Source organism: Macrotis lagotis, chromosome X (assembly GCF_037893015.1).
Source record: "Macrotis lagotis isolate mMagLag1 chromosome X, bilby.v1.9.chrom.fasta, whole genome shotgun sequence".
NCBI classification, from domain to species: domain Eukaryota; kingdom Metazoa; phylum Chordata; class Mammalia; order Peramelemorphia; family Peramelidae; genus Macrotis; species Macrotis lagotis.
Window position 1 is genome coordinate 147,899,369 of NC_133666.1, and position 5,456 is coordinate 147,904,824.

Consider the following 5,456-nt stretch of genomic DNA (forward strand, 5'->3'; position numbering starts at 1 on the left):
ACATAAATACATGTAAAAAATACACATAAAAAGGAGAATACACAAAATAAGAATGAGAATAAGAAATTTACATTTATTAAACATCTACTATAGCTAGACACTATGCTAGAGGATTTATAAATATACTCTCATTTGATCATCACAACAACCCTAGGATGATGATGATGATGATGATTACTGTTATTATTTTCATTTTATAATTGAGGAAATTGAGACAAACAGATTGCCTAGAATCACACATCTAGTTTGTGTCTGAGGTTAAATATGAACTCTGATGTTCCTGACTCCACATCTAGCACTTGGACCTAGTTTCAAAGGTTGGGACAGGGAGAGAAGACAAAGTTTTTTTTTGTTTGTTTTTGTTAAGAAACCAATGTTTATTTTCCATCAGCATTTTTCCAACACTATTAGAGCATCTGGGTAAAACTTAGGACCGCTCTGTAGTAGTTCCTACCCATTCAGTGGCCTGAGCAGTAGGAGCTGCAGACCAGTCCTCAGTAGCCGGCTGAGCACTCCAATCTTCAGTAGAGAATTGCTGAATGGGAACAGATGGCACCTGGATGCCCTCAGACCAATCAGCCACCTCTGGCTGAGCAGCAGTGAATTCTGGGGCAGGTGCAGTTCATTCACCCTGAAATTCCTCTTTTGTCACTGCCTTCTCAGCTGTGGTCTGCTCTTCCTTTTCAATCTCCTCTGGATCTCTGTAGAAGTAAAGATCAGGCATGACTTCCCATGGATGCTCACAGGAGATAGTACCATGCATCCGCAGGACTTCTCGGGCCAGCATCCACCACATCAGACCCACTGAGTGAGCTCCCTTGTTGTTACATGGAATGGCAATGTCCACATAGCGAAGTGGAGTGTCTGTGTTGCACAGTGCAATGGTTGGAAGGTTAGCATTATGATGCTTCAGTCAAAGGCTGATGATCTGCACGAGGACCAGTGACCACCAAGAGGTGAGGCTCCCTGAAAGCTGCCTGGATCTGGTTAGTGAAGGTGGCCGGGGTGAAGCATCCAGCAATAGGTGTGGCACCAGTGACAGCAGCAAATTTCAGAACAGCTCTCTGGCCAGTGTTCCTGGATGAGATGACACTAGCATCAGCTGGATTTTCAATGGCAACAATGGCATGAGCTGCCAGCAGAAGCTTTTCCCAAGTTCTCTTGAAATTAATGATATAGATGCTGTCACTCTTCCTTTTGTAGATATACTGTTCCATCTGGAAGTCCAAATTGGTGCCACCCAAATGGGTGCCTGCAGCAAGGAATTTGAGGACATCCTCCTCCTTCATCTGCAAGACATCCAGGGCTATGGACATTGTGAAAGTTTCCCTTGAAAGTTATGACAGAAACCGTGAACAACGTCGTATGGACCCCTCTTCTGGGCAGCACGGAAAGGGCGAGAGAAGACAAAGTTAAGGAAAATTATCTTACATAATCAGGATTTGCAACAGAAATTTATACAAAAAGGGTGATCGACTTGTCATGTAGTGAAAGAAAAAGATTATAGGCACCTATAAAATGTTTAAAGTCCTATAAAAAGCTCTCCAGTGCATTGGTAAAAGCTCCTTAAAGGGTTTAAGGAAGAAGAGGGATTAGAACCATATCAGAAAAGAAGACATGGATGCATTTCAACTTTCATCCAAGGGGGGAAGGACCCACATCAATTAGATCATAGAATAGAACTAAAAGGGATCATAGAAGTCATTGTGTCCAATCCCTTCATTTAACAAATAAGACTTTTGCACAAAGACAATAAATTATTTGCCTCAGATCATGCAATCTAAGAGTCATGAGACTTGAACCCAGGGTCTATCCTGGTTCCAAGTCTGGTTTCCTTACTTGCTACACCATACTACCTCTCTAATGAAGGACTGACATTTTAAATATCAAAACATGAGTTGGCAGTACTAATGAAATGCTGAACACCCATATATTTCCCAGAAGGGGGAGGGGGAATCATGATGGCATATCACTTTAAGAAAGTGGAATAATCCTCCTTTCTCAGGTTTAGGGTAAGTATTTGATTGCTTTTGTCACAATATGGCAATAATATTGTATAGAAATGTATCCTATTCTAAAATGAACTATCACTAGAAGAAAATGGTTTTCAAGAAATAAGCATATTCAATTACTCTTACAATCATTACTTTTTTTTTTTGCAAGGCAAGTGGGGTTAAGTGGCTTTCCCAAGGCCACACAGCTAGGTAATTATTAAGTGTCTGAGACCGGATTTGAACTCAGGTACTCCTGACTCCAGGGCCGGTGCTTTATCCACTGCACCACCTAGCCACCCCCAATGATTATTTCTTAATCAACAGAGAGTTTGTCTCCTGAGATTGAGTATAATTTAAAATCTAGAGTGCCATTGGGATAATTATCATTACTTTAAAGGCTCAGGTTTGCAAAGCCCTCACTAAGGAGTTATTTTACTCCTCCTAGACATTTTGCTGCATTTAAGCTTTTATCTCATCAAACTGAAAGTAGTATGGGTGTATATTGTGCTGAACCAAGAGTCAGGAAGAGGGGGAATTAAATTCCTACCTCTGACATGTACTAGTTGGGTGACTGTGCATAAGTTATCACTCTCTCTGAACATGTTTCCTCATCTGCAAAATGTTGAAAATAAAATAGGCAGTATCTTCACAAGATGGCTGACAGCCTTAAATGAGATAAGGTATATAAATTGCTTTATAAATGTAGTCCTGGGTTTTCAGTCTAGATAGGAATGCTATAGAGTCTAGACTTAAGGAAATGAACAGTTTTGGAGCTGATCAATCTTTTGAATTTAACTTCAAGAAGAGATAGAATTAAACAGGACAATTCTCTTCCTACCTTGTTAAATTTAATATACTCTTTCCATCTCTCCTCAAAAACATTGTAAGTAGCCTAAATTCACAGTTTCATATACAAACTTTTTTGAGGGAAGAAGAGAGGGAAGGAGAGAAAGAGAAAAGGAAGAGGCAAGAAAAAAGCCAAGGAAGAAGGGAATGGGGTGGGGAGAGGGGGAAGGAAGAAAAGAGGAAGAAAAAGGGAAGTTGGGAGGGAAGGAAATAGGAAGGGAAAAAGAAAAAGGAGAGAAAAGAAGAAACTTGCATAATGACAATGTATCAGAAGTTCATATTTCCACCCTGTTTAAAGATTTTCAAAATTAGTCCATCAATATCATTTCCAAGGTTATTCTTTTTGACCTTTCCTAACTTCTTGTATTCATTTCTCAGCAGAAGGTTCATGCTTTTAATTATTTTTGCTTTACTGCAGTAAGAACTCAACTACATGTATTTAAACATTTATTGTTCCTTCAGCAGGTAGAACAACTATGCTTAGCTTCTAGTTAAAAAAACTAATTAGTTAAAATAAGAAGCTACCTACTTCACATGCACATTTCTCTCCCTCCAGTCATATCCCAGTTGAATGTCTTGTTGAGTTGCTGTTCCTTAATATTTTCTTACCCCCATCCCAAACTATGGACTTCCCAACAACAGTCTCAAGCTATCCTGGTTCCTCCCCACACTCATCCCCACATAGGGTGATATCCTGGAATCTCTAGCCTAGTGGGACCTCAGGTTTCACATCTGAGGTCTCTTTCCAAAGTCTGTTTCCCTAACCCCTTCTTAAACCCCAGGTTTTATACTGTTTCTTTCAGGAGACAGAATTAACTTAGTTCAATAATATAATATCCATTATTATGCCACACTTTTTTTTCACATAGGGCAAATGTGAGTTCCCTGACTTCTTTCAGTTCAACAGTATTACTCACTTAGGAATGAGAACTGCTCAGTTTTCTCAGACTTAAATTCCAGAAGCTTTTACTGACTCATCCTTTTGGACATCACCTGTCATCAGTTTCTTTAAAGGTTGAGCAGAAAGATTTCATGGACCTCAGACTGACAGACCACAACTTAAGTAACCTCACAGAATGATGCCAAAAATGATGGTATTTATAGTATACTCTTCCAAACACTCAAAGTTCAGTGATGTTCACAGGCTCAGAGCTGGAAGGAGGCTAGTTTAACAACTTTATTTTACAGATGAGGAAGCTGAGGCCCAAAGAGAGAGAGTAACCTGTCCACAGTCACACTGACTGTAAAGGTCAGAGACACGAATTCACCAATCCTTTGACTCCAAATCCAGGATGACCTCCAATATTCCACAAGTTATTGATTTTGTGATCATTTGGGAATCTGATTATCTCATCTAATGGTGGCTTCTACTTTGCAAAAGAGGGATGAAAAAGACAGTGGTACTTCTTATCCCTGGAAATTTTAGATCTTCTGACCTAGGGGGATAAGGGCAACTAGGTTTAATTGCCCAGGCAACTCTAAAAATCTATTAAGAATTAATATATATTAAGACTTCTGTGGCTTCAGAAATAGAGAGGAAAATGCTCTGAAGAATAGATTCAGATTTCAGAATACATTCCTAGTATTATAGGAATTTTTAAATTTTTCTTTTGTTATTCAGGCCTCAGGGCCATTCTTTCTGCGAAGTTTGGTTAACTCAAAAACTGCCTTAATATTAGCTTTACCAGACTGAATGAAAACCTTTTCCATAGGTTTCCAAAGGAAGGTTTACTTAGAGTTTTAAACATTCCTTGGATAAGAAGCCAGAAGAAATCCTTGGTGATGTGTAAATCCTTTTCCACAATCATTCTATTTGTGAACCACCTAAATGTACTTTAATCTGTAATTTGACTTAGTTTGCCTATAGAGTTTGTACAATAAAATTTGATTCCTTAAGGGAAACAGAAATTAATACTCTTTAAGTTTGTTCTCCTTGTATGATATTAAAGAAAGAATACAATTATAGATCTATCTTCTTTCATGGCCTAAGAGAAATGTACAATATTGCAATAATTTAAAAAATAATTGCAAATAAGAAGCCTTGTCAGAATCTGCATGATTGTTAATGTTTTATCTGAGGCTTTCTGAACCTATACGTGAGCATAATAACAAAATCTTGGTTTTTCCTGCTATAATTTCTGATGTCCCCTATAATGTATGGCTTTGTACTAAATATATAATTGACAACAGTTGTCCACCACATGAATTCAGAGAGGAAATAGTTCTTCCAGAGCACTAGACATAATTGGTTTGTTTAGTAGTCATATACTTTCTCCAATCCACAAGATTTTCACTCCACTCAGCTGAGTTCACAAATAAATGTAAACTAAAGAAAAAAAAACTATGAAACTATGACACAAAGCACTTTGCAACCTGTAAAGTGATAGGTAGATATCACAGAAAGAATGCATGAAGTAGTAGGATAGAGATAGGAATATTTGGGTTTCAGACCTGTATCTGACAAATGACTGCAATCCTTGAATACAACAGCTCCAGTGCACCAAGCAACTTTCAAGATAATAAATTGTAGAGAAGATACAGATCTGAATTTCTCACTGAGAGTCCCTTAGACCAATGAAGCTACAGGTCCAATTTGAAATGTTAAAAGAATATAAT

At 38.2% G+C, this 5,456-nt stretch overlaps 1 pseudogene; it reads right to left on the reverse strand.

Moving 5' to 3' along the window:
- Nucleotides 1-304: 304 nt before the first annotated feature.
- Nucleotides 305-1,316, reverse strand: LOC141498854 (small ribosomal subunit protein uS2 pseudogene; annotated as a pseudogene).
- Between the last annotated feature and the right edge of the window lie 4,140 nt (nt 1,317-5,456).